The following is a 17,006-nucleotide window of genomic DNA, read 5'->3' on the forward strand; positions in this document are numbered from 1 at the left end:
CTCAAATGCCTATTAACACCATTTTAGTTGGTGTAAGGCTTGATTATTAATTTAAAAAAACACCATGTTATGACGTTCACATAATTGTTTTCCACTGGATGGAATTTTGTGGAAAAGAAAGCATGTTGTTTGGGAATTGTGTGCGGGTTTCATGCTTGGATATTGCACTATGCTGACTTGTCACAGGTCAATTTACATTTAACAATATTAGTTTTCAAATGCATCATCCTTCACACATTATGTAAACATCTTTAACATTAACACTTTGGTTGTAAAATGATTGCACTTTATTCAAACAGGAAAAAAACAAAAATGCTGATTCACAATGTACAATAGCAAAGGACTATTTTGAGTGGAGACAGTGTTCATCCACACTATAGATGCCCTGTGAAAACATTGGCCATAGATATATGTGAATTACTTCCCTTGGGTATGAACATTTATGAATGATTAAATGGGTGAAAGAAGGCCACACAAAATGAAAATCAGTAAATAACAAAATCACTTCCCTTGTGAGTAAGAACAGTCATACCATGTTCCAACTTTTTGCTAAAAATTCGCCCACAATGTGACCTTCAAAGTTAACAAGAAGAGCAAACGCTCGATCGAGTCACTTTCGCAGTTCTGAATATTATATGAGGCATCAGATGGACAGGAAGAAATTGCTATTCACAACACAATGCATACCTGAAGCATACCTGTGACCTTGAAAAAGGTCAAAGGTCACCAAAGCAGACGTCAAAGTGTAGAGGTCACTGGGAGTCACGTTCACATAAAATTTGAGCCCGGTCACTTTTATAGTTTCCGAGAAAAGCCCAACGTTAAGTTGTGTGTTGCCGAACAGAAAAGGCTAGTTATCTCCCTTGTTTTTCTGATAACGTTCGTAAAAGGCTACAGATGTAAATACTTTGATGTAAAGAATAATCCTACAAAGTTTCAATCACATCCGATGAACTTTGTCAAAGATATAAAATGTCTAATTTTTCCTTTGACGCTGACCTGTGACCTTGAAAAAGGTAAAAGGTCAACGAAACCATCGTTAAAGTGTAGAGGTCATTGGAGGTCACGACTAAACAAAATATGAGCCCGATCGCTTTGATAGTTTCCGAGAAAAGTCCAACGTTAAGGTGGTGTCTACGGACGGCCGGCCGGACGGCCGGCCGGACAGACTAACACTGACCGATTACATAGAGTCACTTTTTCTCAAGTGACTCAAAAAGGGGTAACTGAACTTCATGTTTGGATGTCATGGAGTCATGGAGTCCAACATGAAGAAATGTATAAGAACACAAGAATGTATGAATGACAAAGAACAAATGTTTATTTTTGAATGTTTTATGTATGTTATTATTACGGACACAAAAGCTCAGCAATGCAATTTCTCTTTTAGAGATTAATGAAGTTATTGTATTGTATGTCAGTAAATTTTGAAAGCCCTAGATTCATAAACATCTGAAAACTGCTCAACGTCTTTGCATCACGGCACATTAATAAAAGTAAGAGTTAGTAAGACTGGCCTAACTGCTATGGTGAGCCAGTAATAACTCGTTGATGAAGAATTATTTGAATTCTGAATTTCGAACAAACAAATACAGTGTCCTTCCAAACCCCCTTTTCAGGCCTCCAAGAATAAAAAAATAAGCTGGTCTTAAAAAGGAGGAAATCTGCTTAATATGTAGGTAAATGTACAACAGGTTGTGAACAGAAAATCCAAAAATGTAAGGTCTGAAAAGCGGGGAAGTTTGAAAAGGGGGGAAGGGGGGGACATAAAATGTGACGATCATAACAACCATAATTTATCTAACAAAGTTCATTCTGAAATCTTCTTCAGCGTTTGATTATGGAGAGACTAAATCCTCAGTTCAGATGTGGTCTTAACTCCTTGTCTCCCAGGTACACACAGTCACTATGTACATTGCATCTGTTATCATTCGGCACATATCCGCATCCTGCTTAGACTGTTAGCTTCAGTCGCTTCCTGTAACGTTGATCTAACGCCAGGATTCTAGCCTGTTGATACAGTTTCTACAATTCTGAGTGACCTGCTGCAGCACAGCTGGTCTCGGCTTAAAAAATCTTGGTCAACATAGATGGGGTACAAAGTGTTAAAATAAAGCGTCCTTCCAAAGTTGATGACAGGTCCCCAGAGTATTCACAAAATTATATGGTACTGGAACTGGAAGCCTTGCACGGCGACGAAAAAGATGTCCACGCCTACATGAAGAAGCATCCTTCACGGCTTCAGCGGAAACAGTCGGCTGGGGATGAGGACAGCACCTATGTAAAAAATATAGACAAGAACAAAAATATATGTCAATGGGAAAACAAAGAAACAAGTAGAGAAGGACCTCCCCACCTTTACACAGTGAAAATGAAAAACACATGTGAATGTACTTATGTTTTAAATCTCCCCCCCCCCCCCCCCCCCCCAATTAAGACCAATTATCCAAGATATTTTTCAGTCCTCAAAGGAGAATTTCACTGTTCTCACGGAACCCTGTAGAAAACTGAGCTGTGCTAATATATTATATAACTGCAAACATCCCTCAAATTCAATATTGCAAGCCACTATACATTCCTCATAAAGGCACTTCATGCTCACGTGTGAAAACTAACATAAGTTTACAAGTGTGTATCTACTTATAATAATAATAATAATAATAATAACGGGCATTTATAAAGCGCCTTATCAGAAGTTCAAAGCGCGTGACAACAATACGTGTATAAAAAATTCATACAATCACTGTCAGATTCAAACAACACATCATGCACATCTCACATCCCCAGACTCTATGCCAAGGCCAAAAAAAAAAGAAGTCTGTTTACGGTATCCCGACCGACCCTATTTTTTTGCGCGACCCTAGACTTTATTTTGGCATTTGGGAAAAAAAATCAAAATTTTAAAACAAAGTTTGTCAATGTTTTTTGGCAAAATAATTTGATGTTTTTTGGAGAAAAAAAAAAATCCCGACCTACCGACCCTATTTTTTGGGCCGATGTTACCGTAAACAGACTATTTTTTTGTTTGGCCTAAGGAACTATCCGTAATGTTGTTGGAACAAGTGAGTTTTCAAATTGGACTTAAAAGATGAAATCATGTATGGAGAGTGACGTAATAGAAAGGGGAGTGAATTCCATAACTGAGGGCCATGATATGAAAACGTGCGGAAGCCATGAGCCTTGCGTTTAAAGCAACCTTGACGGAGAAGTCGAGCATCAGCAGAAGAATGAAGGGTGCGAGAGGGAGTGTAGAGGGAGACCAGTTACGAAAGATAGGCAGGTGCCGATTCAGAGAATGAGAGATGATCTTGTAGCAGAAGCAGGCAGCTTTATACCTAATACGTTGAGACACAGGAAGCCAGTGAAGTTCTTTCATGAGAGGAGTGCTGCAGAGTGTTGTACTTTTTGCAAGGGTTGGAGAGTGGAGTCAGGGCAGCCTAGGAGAAGGGATTTGCTGTAATCTAATCTACACAGAATGCAGGATGTAACGAGAGTTTTAGTGGCATCAACAGTCAGAAATGTTCTTGTGGAACCTATTCTTCTAGTTCTAATGTAGTACCTGTTTGTAGTGAACTCACCAGCAGGAGTATTGCATACATAATTACGCATTACTGAATTAAAGTAACTATTTTCAAAGCTTCTCGCTTACCTTGGAATAGTGTCAAGCAGCTTATGTTGTGTCTAGATCAGCAATCAGATCTTCACACTCAGCCTGCACTTGCTGAAAACTGGACATGCCTGTATCTCAATCAAGCTGTTGTTGCGGAGACAACGGAACCATGCTCAAGTCAGGTCCAACTGAAATAAAAGCATATTGTTAGCTGATAAATGATTTGATCAAGCAAAACCATGCGGTATTTTTTTAATAAAATATTTTGTATACCCCGCTAATGCAAAAATAATGTACTTATTTACTATTAGCATTAATTTTAGCTGGTCATTCAAACCAGAGCTTGTTCTAGAACTCCACAAGAACAACCATGGCAGTTGGCAATGGCACTGGCAGAATACAGATCAAAACAATATTAGTATTAGCCTCACCAAGGGTTGACTTCCCATCAAAATGAATGACGGACTGAATCAAACTTCAGAGACATTACAATTTTTCACAACGATTTTTTCAGCAAACAGCCATGTTTACCTGTACAAATGTATCAGTGATATCACTATGAGTATGACAGTATGACAGTGTGGTAAGCTTACCGACGATTCGTTCAGTATAGTCTTTCTATGTAAGTAGTGGTCCAGTGAACGATACCTTCCGCCTGTGGTTCGAGACAGAGATTAAGTTGAAACTTAATTCGAGAAGCCAAACACTGACGAATACTTACGTATTTTGAGCAAAACCCACGCACGTCGACCACAAGTTGATGTCTGCTGGAGTGCGTAATCATAACGTAGAGGACAACAGTTTCACTTGGCTGGCTTCGGTTATTCCCTGTATCTGTTCCTTGCTGTTCTCCAAGAGACACCATGGTGCAGCAAGCTGAAGGGTGTCCTGTCGTATTTCCTCGAAGTTGTAGTAGGCAACCAGGAGGTGGGGGGCGACTGACCTGCAGCAGAATTCAAATCAATTAGTCAAGTCACTATGACATATCTTTATTGTTATCGCCACACGACGGGCGCTGTGGCGGGGTGGTAAGACGTCGGCCTCGTAATCGGAAGGTCGAGGGTTCGAATCCCGGCCGCGGCCGCCTGGTGGGTTAAGAGTGGAGATTTTTCCGATCTCCCAGGTCAACTTGTGTGCAGACCTGCTAGTGACTTATCCCCCTTCGTGTGTACAGTAGTCCCTTCCATTTCCGGCCCTTTCGTGGGCGTGAACCTACCCGGAGCGGCCAGCTTTCCCATGACTAATGAGTTTTCCTTCTATAATTGACTCTTAATGGCCGTTAACCTGTCTGACGCGGTCAACGGTCACTGATTTTTGCCCTAAGGTGCCCCTCTTACTTGACAGGAGCGGCCACTTAACGGCCACTTGTCACTTTCGCGGGTGAGCGCCTGTGGTGTGTGTGTGTGTGTGTGTGTGTGTGTGTGTGTGTGTGTGTTGTGTGCACAGACGGCACAGCACGAGCAGACGACATGAATACTTACGCATGCGCAAACTGTAAATACAGACATGCGCATACATGTACATTTACGGCAGTCACTTCCGGATCGATCACAGCTGATGTGAGTTTGAAACACTTGTTTATCTGACACTCAAATACATATATAATAATCCAAACAACACACATAGAAACATACGAAACAATAGCTTAGCCAGGACGATCGAGTTAAACACGCAAATAATTAAGATGTATAAACGAAAGCAAAACTAACAGAGACAATGAATCGGCGGCTCGTGGATGATCGCTTTCTTTTCTTCATGAAAACTTGATCGTGTTTTGGTTTTTTTTTGGAGGAGGAGGGGGCCTGTAATGAACGGCCACCTGATATTTGCGGTCACCTTTGCAATGACTAATGGGTGACCGGATATGGCAGGTACTACTGTACACGCAACCACAAGACCAAGTGCGCACGGAAAAGATCCTGTAATCCATGTCAGAGTTCGGTGGGTTATGGAAACACGAAAATACCCACCATGCTTCCTCCGAAAGCGGCGTGTGGCTGCCTAAATGGCGGGGTAAAAACGGTCATACACGTAAAAACACGAGTGTACATGGGAGTTTCAGCCCACGAACGCAGAAGAAGAAGTTATCGCCACACCAACCCTAAATTTTTCCTACCATACTGTACTATTTGTTATCCGAGAGAGAAAAAATCCATGTTGCAGACTCAACTGGAAAAATTCCCTTCTCCATCATCTAGTGGACAGAGCTCACATGATTTCAAACAAATCTTTTTTTAAAGTCACATACTTTGTGCGACAGTGTTAGTTTACTGTAACTGTAATTTATAAATAGCAAATTAAAAAATATCACTTATCAGATAATCAGCTAAATGCCTGGCAGATGACCCTCATTCAAAGTGAGTCGTGGCTAAACCATGAAACTAGAAAAACAGGTTATAATATATAACTATAAATCTCACACTGACAGCGGACAGAAACTGAGAAAACACCCAGTATACATGTACCGGTACTCACAAAAGAGTTACAAGTAGCATATTATCACTATCAGTATCACTAATAGCATACTATACTGGGCAAATAACAGCAATTTTTACTCACTGGGGGTTTCCTGGCTGGAGTCTTTGGTGTTTCTGTTAGGCGCGTTTGATCGATCTGCGCGATCGCGCTGCGCGTTTGGTGGATCGATCAAACGCGCACACATCGATCGATGTGTGCGCGTTTGATCGATGCAAAGAATACAATACAAGAATCGTTAAAACGCGCAGCTCTTATACTTGCGCATTTGGACGATCTGTCACAAAGTAAGTCCCTACCACACACAAACGTCGCACGCCGGAAGTGAAAAGTTTCAAATACAGGAATGTTCCGAAATATACCCCGACAACGTTTTTGATTACAATTCAGCTATTTTTTCTTTTTTTTTTTATTACTGCTGAGCTCTATTCACATAGGCTCAAGTTAGTTTTATTGCTTCAGTCTCTCTTCATTCGTTTAACTCATACATGATGGAGAGGTTTAGGCACACACTGCGGCAAGTGGAGGCAGATATATGCATCAGCCATGTGTCCCAAATCAATCTTGATGTCAAGCGAAAAGTTCAATACGATTGTGAACCACCTAAGAGACAAACACACACACACACACACACACACACACACACACACACACACACGCACACACACTGCACACATGCACTTACATACACCCAGACACATACACATATACACCCGCGCACATACACACACATGCACAACCTTACACACACAAACACACACACACGGGCGGGGATGTAGCTCAGTCAGTCGGTAGCGCGCTGGATTTGTATCCAGTTGGTCGCTGTCAGCGTGAGTTCGTCCCCACGTTCGGCGAGAGATTTATTTCTCCGAGTCAACTTTGTGTGCAGACTCGCGCCTCGGTGTCCGAACACCCCCGTGTGTACACGGCAAGCACAAGACCAAGTGCGCACGATGACTGCCTAAATGAGAGAGAGAGACAGAAAGAGAGAGAGAGAGAGAGACAGAGAGACAGAGAGAGACAGAGAGAGAGAGAGAGAGAGACGCACGCGGGCCAAGGAGGAGAGAGAAAGAGATACAGGGACAGGGACAAACATACTGACAGTAGCTGAAGTATATATATGGGTTCATCGACAGAGAGAGAGAGAGAAAGAGAAAGACCTATTTCCGGTCATAACTTCCGGTCATTGCCAGCAGACGTGTGTGTGCGTAGTACGATGGTGATTTGTGAGACGGATCGTCCAAATGCGCAAGTATATAAGAGCTGCGCGTTTTAACGATTCTTGTATTCTTTGTATCGATCAAACGCGCACACATCGATCGATGTGTGCGCGTTTGATCGATCCACCAAACGCGCAGCGCGATCGCGCAGATCGATCAAACGCGCCTAACATTTCTACTGACTTCTGTAGCACATGGTTGGTTGGCAGACTTCCTGGAATGAGTGCTCGCTTGCCTGTAGGCCCAGCAAAAAAACATGCAAAGAAAATGTTCAAAATGCTGAGTCGAAATTATAAGTTAAATTAACTAAACAGACCTATACATTTAGATCTATTGAAATAGAAACAAGAATTAGTAAAACACACTACTGCAAATCTGTCAAGAATGAACAAGACTGACTCAGTGACCGAGTAAAACAACAAAAGAAATCTAAGTTCTAACCCAGAAGTTTACTAGAATATATTCAAAAACACATTATCACAAGAACAAAGAGTGGTTTTTCCCCATTACCTAATAATTATAGCTCAGAATTACGCCTTTGTCAATGTATGATTCAGAATACGATTGTGTTATTTTTTGTCTGCGAGCTGTAAAAGTACTAGTTACTACAAGTACTAAGCCTCATACTGATTGATTGATACTACTAGAGCTTCGTCACTTGAAGCATTACAAGCAAAACAACACAGCACAGACAATCAGATGAAAGCTTATTTTCGCTATATTACTAGTTTTTTTACGTACCGTATTTGAAGCATGTTTCTTTGAAATGTCGGGAACATCCTCGCATTCTTCGGGTTGAAAAGCTTGTCAGCACGGTTGATTTTGTGGAAGAGCAGCTCTCCATTCGGCATCCGCTTTTCCGTTTGGTATACCATGGAAAGTTATAAGCGTTGAAGATCTTAGTGAGCTCACGCTGCATCCAGGCATACAACAATTTGCACCGGGCATCTTGAAATCATGGTTCACTTCTCTGGCATCATCGAAAAATGGCGAAACGGAAGTGACTTTTTTCGGAATGCAGCTTTCTTCCGGTTGTCAGCACTTACCGCGAGCGCAGCGAGTTGGCGATTGATCCAGTCAATACACAACTATGCGCCGGCATAGACCACTGATCTAACAAGAAAAATGTTCATTCAAAATGAACAGCGTCGATGCAATGTCCACCAAAGATTTATTTTGGGAAGTGTTAAAGGTTAGGGTCAAAAGTTAATGAATTGCATGTTGTGCTGGATATAGGCCTATATAAATTGTTTATTTCAGTCAATGCTTGCCATAATTGATCAAACAGCCACAAGAAAAAAAAACTTTTTAATTAAAAAATAGAGCTTGTTTGAAACAGGTAGAAAGGAAGCAGAGTTGATATTGCAATATCTGTACGTGGGAATGTGGTGAAAAAAAGTGCTAAAAGTAGTAAGTCAGTCTCAGATCCATTTCAAATATTTATTGCAGAAAAACAAAATACAAATTACAAAAAAACACAGAACCATTACCAGGTGTCCTAGGAATGTTTGAAAACAATAGTTTTAATTTTACACTGTAAATACAGGAATCAGAATTAAACACCTCAAACTGATTGGCACATGCATAATGAATCACCTGGAATTGCAACAGGGAGATACTGAAGTAATTGGAAACAAACATCTGAAATTGACAGAGAAACAATTGAAAATATAGTACCAGTTGACATGAGCGTACAATATTTTAATGGAAGTGCAATTTTAGCACGAAGCATCCGCACGAGGATGCACTAACACTGAATTACATAGTGCCACAAAATGTGTACGGACATTTCACAACCGTGCATTATTAGCACAGAACACATACATGGGGGCGCACAAAACATTATTGTGACAATAATTTACACGAAACATTTCACATAAGTACATTTTTATGCATGGTGCATCTACTACAGGAGGGTGCTCCAACAATGATGCATAGTGCCAACATTTAGCGCAAACTTTTCACAACAGTGCATTATTACCACAAAGCGCATACAGCGATTATATAGTAGCAAGTTGCACTAAACATTTGAACAAAATGCATTTTGTTCAAATGTTAACAGCACAGCACCAAGTTTTGCATAAGTGCACAACAGCACTGACCATTTCACAAAAGTGCATAACAGATGTGACAATTTTACAAAAGTGCATTGACCATTTCAGGCAGATGGCTAACATGCAGATTTCGCTTTTGTCTGTCTTTCTTTGAAAAGTAGGCATGTTCAAGATCGATGAAGTCATGAGCAATTGGGTTAGATGACAGAAAAGATTCAAAAACGTCAGATTCAGTTAGATGACAGAAAAGATTCAAAAACGTCAGATTCAGTGTTTTGGGCACTGTTGAACAGGAACATTCTCTCCTGTTCAACAAATGTGGGTTCAATTCAAAAGCAACATTGTCACAGATAGGCTAGTGTTACATTTCTGTAAAGTTTCAAAAACATCTTCCATGTTTTGGTTACTGTTGAACAGAGGCATATTTTCCTGTTCAAAAAAGTCTGACACAAATTTTCGTAGTTGTGGGTTAAGGTTCGATCTATACCGTCATTCAAACGAGTCGTAGAACCGTCATTGTCACAGATAGTGTTACATTTCTGTTTTACATTCAAACGAGTCGTTGAAGTAGTAGTACATTTGCGTTTGGTTGTTTTTTCTTTTAGATTCCTGTCACTCATACTAGCAGTATTGATTGAGGTACATAAATCTGTTGATGTACAGGGATGACTTGTTTGTAATGAATCCTTGTTTCCTCCACATTGAGTTTGCATTGCAGTTGGACAGAAATGAACAGGTGTTAATTGATAAACACATTGATAATGGCTTTTGAGAAAATCAATCAATTCTGCAAAGGAATTAACTTGATGACATCAAAACTGCAGCGCCATTTGAAGAATGGTTACCATTTCTGTTTCTTTGATGGGAACTGATGATCAAACAAATAAAAACTTTGACTATCCAAGTTACCATGAATGGCAATAGTTGACTCCTTTAAAGTAGCAAGGATATAATTTGAGACGATAAACGCCTGATGCAATACCTCCTCAAGGTCAGTCAACTCAAAACCTTCATCATTCGCAACATCCGAGTAGGCAACACAGCGGGATTCGTATGTCCAGAAATCATGTCGAAAAAATATTCCATTTCAAAAGCATGTCCAACCACAGTTGTTGGCAAGTGTTCGTGTCCGAGGTAGCCTTCAGTGTGTGTATATGTATTCATGTGACAGAGAGCGTGACCTCATTCTTCAATCCTCTCTCTCTCTTCAGTCTTTCTCATTCGAACGCACACACGCAAGAACGTAGCCGCTACGCACGCATGCACGCGCACACACACACACACACACACACACACACACACACACACACCCCGCTGACGCACAAACCACGCACTCACACACTGACTGTCGGCAAGCATCTCTTTTTGTTTTCTTTACCTTTGTTTATTGTGTTTTCGATATTTGTGTTTATTTTTTGCTTGACTTATCTGTTTTATTTTAATGTTTGCTATCCACATCGTGTGATAAATGTTTCTTCTCAGTCTCCGAGTCAGTTTAGTTTCTGCACGCCGCTTTGGTACTCCTTGTTTTTCTAACTGGTGTATTGTGCGCGATTTGCGGATTTATTTTTATTCCTTTCATATGCTGTTGAAGTGTTGTGGGTGTTATTGTCTGTATATGTTGCGTCTGTGTATGCCTACAAGAATTTGCATTCGCTCTCTGCCAGTACAAGTCCAAACTTTATTGGGTGTAATGTGCCTGTGGTCTGCTGGCAGTCGAGCACAGATAGTTTTCAAACATTCCTCCAGTGAGCCGCCTCGCGCTGCGACCTGAGTAAAGCGCTTCTTTGGTCTCTGGCAACGTTGAACTGCGCTGATATGCCCAGCGACGTGCGGACAAAGTGATCGCTGTATTCACCCTCTCTGGATAACTTGCACATGTCAAAACAGTTGCAGAAACACAAATCTCAAAACTGTTAGGCTTTTTCTCTTTTTATATTTAGTCAAGTTTTGACTAAATATTTTAACGTAGAGGGGGGAATCGAGACGAGGGTCGTGGTGTATGTGTGTGTGTGTGTGTGTGTGTGTGTGTGTGTGTGTGTGTGTGTGTGTCTGTCTGTCTGTCTGTCTGTGTGTGTAGAGCGATTCAGACCAAACTACTGGACCGATCTTTATGAAATTTGACATGAGAGTTCCTGGGATTGATATCCCCGAAGGTTTTTTTCATTTTTTTGATAAATGTCTTTGATGACGTCATATCCGGCTTTTCGTGAAAGTTGAGGCGGCACTGTCACGCCCTCATTTTTCAACCAAATTGGTTCAAATTTTGGTCACGTAATCTTCGACGAAGCCCGGACTTCGGTATTGCATTTCAGCGTGGTGGCTTAAAAATTAATTAATGACTTTGGTCATTAAAAATCGGAAAATTGTAAAAAAAAATAAAAATTTATAAAACGATCCAAATTTACGTTTATCTTATTCTCCATCATTTGCTGATTCCAAAAACATATAAATATGTTATATTCGGATTAAAAACAAGCTCTGAAAATTAAATATATAAAAATTATTATCAAAATTAAATTGTCCAAATCAATTTAAAAACACTTTCATCTTATTCCTTGTCGGTTCCTGATTCCAAAAACATATAGATATGATATGTTTGGATTAAAAACACGCTCAGAAAGTTAAAACAAAGAGAGGTACAGAAAAGCGTGCTATCCTTCTTAGCGCAACTACTACCCCGCTCTTCTTGTCAATTTCACTGCCTTTGCCATGAGCGGTGGCCTGACGATGCTACGAGTAAAATGGCATTGCGTTCAGTTTCATTCTGTGAGTTCGACAGCTACTTGACTAAATATTGTATTTTCGCCTTACGCGACTTGTTTTCACTTTTGGCAGCGTTCACTCTAAATGTGCTGCCTAAAACGGACTCGTTTCTGTCCACAGCCAAAGCTTTCACACAAAATTTGCTATGACAGCTAAGACCGCATTTGTTACATTTTAGCAGTGTTGACCCCAAGTTTCTACTTCAAACAAAAAATCAATAGCAAAATCTCAAAGTATGTGCGAGTCCCCTAAAATATGGACCACCTTCAACAAATCGAAGAAAAAGAAGCTAAAGGCTTTTTTCATTAATTCATTAAGAAGCTTGCTGGAAATAACCTATTACTAGCCCTCGAGATCAGTTTAAAAAAAAAATAACAAAAAGTCTTCTTTTCGTGCAAGTTGATAATTTTACTTATTTTCACTCTGTTTTTGATAAGCTTCTTTAGTTTCCTGGTGTTCTTCAAATAATGCTCTCATCAACCCGAAACAGATCAATCTAAAGCATATTTGAATTAGTCTGATCCAGACATGGCCTGACCAAACAGATCTGAGGACCAAAATGTGGGGAGCACTGGAGGACCTGGAAAGAACGTCCATGTTCATGGCATCCTCCAGATTCCGAGTCTGACACAACCGTCGTACGAAGAAGAAGAAGAATTAGTCTGACTTGTACACTAAGTTGTATCATGCTATTTTGAAGTATAGGGGGCTTTTTTTACAGTGATTCGTGAAGGCCGCTTCACTGGTCCATATTAGGCGCCCAGGCTCCTAATATGTACCATTTGTGATTTTGTATGTATTTAATTTTTGCTGAATGTCTATCAAAGCTATTTCACTCTAATTAGGCCTAACGGCTAACCTAAGAGAGAAGGACTACCAAACACAAAATAAAACTTCTTCGCAAGAAAACAAGCTAGTTATCAGCAATAAACAACAAGGAACTTAGTCGATAAATATCGACAGGGGGCCGACTAATGGTTTAAATGTGAAATGTGTGTATAATAATGGGTGTGGGTTTGAAACAAACAAACAAACCAACCCATGTGAACCCCGGGCCGCAGGCCTTCGATGTAGTGATTGAAAAAAAAGGATGTTCTCAAATGGTTCAATTCTCATTTGGTCTGATTCTCAAATGGTACCGGTATACTCCCCCCCCCCCCCTGGCCGCAGGCCTAGGAGTAAAATTTTTATAGACACTGACCTTCTTCCCAGGGGTCATTGACCCAGTTTTAGCTATGAGAGGTGGTTCGCCCAGAGGCTGTAGAGTATACTGGGGCGGTCTCTTTGATGTCTTGAGAGGAAACTTGGCCAGGGTAGTACATGCACCAGAACTGGTGGACACCAAGGACAAACATGAAATCGAAGCAGTTTGCTTTCAGAGAGAACGGTCGTCAGCAACTCAAACTTCTCTGTTTTCTTTTTTTTTTTAAATCTGACTTTCTTTGTGGCCCCCTGACTCCGCCCCCTCCCTCTGTAAGGACCCTCCTCCACAAGGACCGATTTTTGTCAACATTTTAAAGGTCGCTAGAGAGGGGTTCCACTGTATGACCTAACCGCTACTGGCAGACGGCCTCAATCTTCACGCGCAAAGACGAGATTAATAGGTGCTCGGTTTTGGTATTTTGAATTACATTACATTAAACCTTTGTTGGGTTTCATGGTCATGGCAACAGCCATAATAATATTACATGATGTATAATATCATATTTCAGCATATGTGAATTACATGTCATCATACTAAACTGTCATACATTTTTATTCCTACATTATTCTGATTGATCACAACCAAACCTACTATCATTGGACACATCCAAATGCAAGCGCCTGTTCTTGACAATTTCTCTCTGATCTAAATATAAAATCAGTGCAATTTCCTGGGTCGGGCTTTGCCACAGACACTCACGGTTTGGCCTGTAGGTAAAATGTACAATGTATTTTCTGATTTGTGCACAAAAGCTTTTTTTCTTTTTTCTTTTTTTTAACATAACAATGTTTAATGTCACTGTATGTTTAAAAGACCATGGTCATATTTGTAAAAAAAATGTTAAATTAGAAAATAAATAACATTTTGGTTCATGATTTTTCCTACACCTGTGCTAAAAATAAGAAATAAAAATGTCGGGTATATAAGTCACTCAAATACAGCTAGGTATGAATGGCTCGGTTTGAGTTTGTTGCAGTTGACCCTGCACAATGCGACATATCATGTTTTTGTTGAACAATTTTGACGTCACCCCTCCCATAGGGTGACGTATTTCACAACTTCCTGTGTTACACAAACTCTGTGATGACCAATTTTGACGTCACCCCTCCCATAGGGTGACGGATTTCACAACTTTCTACAGATGACCAATTTTGACGTCACCCCTCCCATAGGGTGACGGATGTCACAACTTCCTGTGTACACAAACTGATGACGTATTTCACAACAAAATGGCGCTGCCCATGGTCAACCTCGAAACTATCCGTATAGAATGGGGGCGTCCTCGCCCCCATAAAAAGTGGTCCATATTAGGAGCCCTTCCTAACTGTCTGTGTCTGCGTCGAAGATGTTACCGTGAATGTGTTTTTAAAAGACATTTGTCAGGGCGGCATTCAAACCACACGCACCAGACACGAACCGACGAACAAAATACTTCTGACAACTTAAATGTAAAATCAACAAGAGTGTAGCAGGGACCTATATTAATATAGGTCTATGAGTGTAGTAAGATTCCAAAGTTGTATTCAGACCAAAACAACAATCATAAAACATACATGGGATCTTTCAAATGTGTGTGTGTGTGTGTGCGCGCGCGCGCGTGTGTGTGTGTGTGTGTGTGTGAGTGTGTGTGTGTGATGATAATTAGTTTTAACGTCCTCTTAGAACTGCAACTTGCTTTAGGACAGGTAGAGTTAATATGCTTTATGTGGGGACAAGACACTGAACAAACATGCAACCAGAGAACACATATGGTCGTGTTATAATCATATCTGGAAGTCTGTTGCGATGTTTCAAAATGGGGATGGAAGTGAAGATTGTGTACGCGGAATATGGTTGGACTGGAGCGGTTTTGTAGGCTTATTTTTTTAATTTTTGTTATGTGGAATATTGTTATATTTGTGGCTGAATAGGTAAGTAAGGTAAGTCTGTTTGTCTGTCTGTCTGTAAAACATTACATTTTAAACGGCAGAAATTAATATGTAAACCGCGGAGAGCACAGTTGTGGTTCGCGCTATATAAGCTCCCCATAATAATAATAATAATAATTAGAAGTGTGTGTGTGTAAAGCCGAGCGGTGGTAGCTTCACGTAGATATGGGGGAAGGGCTCCTAATATGGACCGGCTCCCAATAATTATGGACCCCCTCCTGTTCTGAAAAACTAACGGTGCTAGAGCGCTCAAAAAAGTTTTGTTCGCTGTATTCAACCTCTCTGGATAACTCGCACATGTCAAAACAGTTGCAGAAACACAAATCTCAAAACCGTTAGGCTTTTAGTAATTTTTTTCATTCAGTTTGGCAGCGTTCACTCTAAATTTGCCGCCTAAAACGGACTCGTTTCTCAGTGTCCACAGCCAAAGCTTTTATCACACAAAAATTACCATATATATATATGACAGCTAAGACCGCATTTGTTACATTTTAGCAGTGTTGACCCCGAGTTTCTACTGCAAACAAAAAATAATGGCAAAATCTCAAAGTATGTGCGAGTCCCCTAATATGGACCACCTTCAACAAATCGAAGAAAAAAAAGCTAAAAGCTATTTTCATTAATTCATTAAGAAGCTTGCTGGAAATAACCTATAACTAGTCTTCGAGATTTAAAAAAAAAGTCTTCTTTTCGTGGAAGTTGATAATTTCACTTATTTTTACTCTGTTTTTGATAAGCTTCTTTAGTTTCCTGGTGTTCTTCAAATAATGCTCTCATCAACCCGAAACAGATCAATCTAAAGCATATTAAAATTAGTCTGACTTGTACACTGAGCTGTATCATGTTATTTTGAAGTATAGGGGGCTTTTTACAGTGATTTGTGAAGGCCGCTTCACTGGTCCATATTAGGCGCCCAGGCTCCTATTATGGACCATTTGTGATTTTGACTGTATTTAATTTTTGCTGAATGTCTATCAAAGCTATTTCACTCTAATTAGGCCTAACGGTTAACCTAAGAGAGATAGGCCGTGATCGTGAAAAGTAGGATGTGCGCCGAAATGGCTGCGATCTGCTGGCCGATGTGAATGCTTGATGTATTGTGTAAAAAAAATTCCATCTCACACGGCATAAATAAATCCATGCGCCTTGAATATGTGCGCGATATAAATTGCATAATTATTATTTTTTTAAATCCCTGCGCTTAGAACTGTACCCACGGAATACGCGCGATATAAGCCTCATATTGATTGAGAGAAGGACTACCAAACACAAAATAAAACTCTTCGCAAGAAAACAAGCTAGTTATCAGCATGAAACAAAAAGTGGTCCATATTAGGAGCCCTTCCTAATTAACTGTCTGTGTCTGCGTCGAAGATGTTACTGTGAATGTGTTTTTAAAAGACACTTATCAGGACGGCATTCAAACCACACGCACCAGACCGACTAAATGTAACAAACAAGTCGCGTAAGGCGAAAATACAACATTTAGTCAAGCTGTCGAACTCACAGAATGAAACTGAACGCAATGCAATTTTTCAACAAGACCGTATACTCGTAGCATCGTCAGTCCACCGCTCATGGCAAAGGCAGTGAAATTGACAAGAAGAGCGGGGTAGTAGTTGCGCTGAGAAGGACAGCACGCTTTTCTGTACCTCTCTTCGTTTTAACTTTCTGAGCGTGTTTTTAATCCAAACATGTCATATCTATATGTTTTTGGAATCAGGAACCGACAAGGAATGAGATGAAAGT

At 40.3% G+C, this 17,006-nt stretch overlaps 1 long non-coding RNA gene across 2 annotated transcripts; it reads right to left on the reverse strand.

The window, feature by feature from the left end:
• Positions 1 to 264: 264 nt before the first annotated feature.
• Positions 265 to 8,510, reverse strand: LOC138964536 (uncharacterized). 2 transcript variants are annotated; one of them, XR_011455132.1, is made up of 6 exons: positions 8,047 to 8,510; positions 6,170 to 7,540; positions 4,332 to 4,553; positions 3,650 to 3,798; positions 3,336 to 3,466; positions 265 to 2,277 (listed from the first exon to the last, which is right to left on the reverse strand). It is a non-coding gene; the product is annotated as an uncharacterized lncRNA (long non-coding RNA). The 2 variants fall into 2 exon arrangements; XR_011455131.1 differs by lacking the exon at positions 3,336 to 3,466 and having other exon boundaries at positions 8,047 to 8,508.
• Between the last annotated feature and the right edge of the window lie 8,496 nt (positions 8,511 to 17,006).

The sequence above is a fragment of the Littorina saxatilis genome, linkage group LG4, assembly GCF_037325665.1.
Source record: "Littorina saxatilis isolate snail1 linkage group LG4, US_GU_Lsax_2.0, whole genome shotgun sequence".
Taxonomy (NCBI): Eukaryota; Metazoa; Mollusca; class Gastropoda; order Littorinimorpha; family Littorinidae; genus Littorina; species Littorina saxatilis.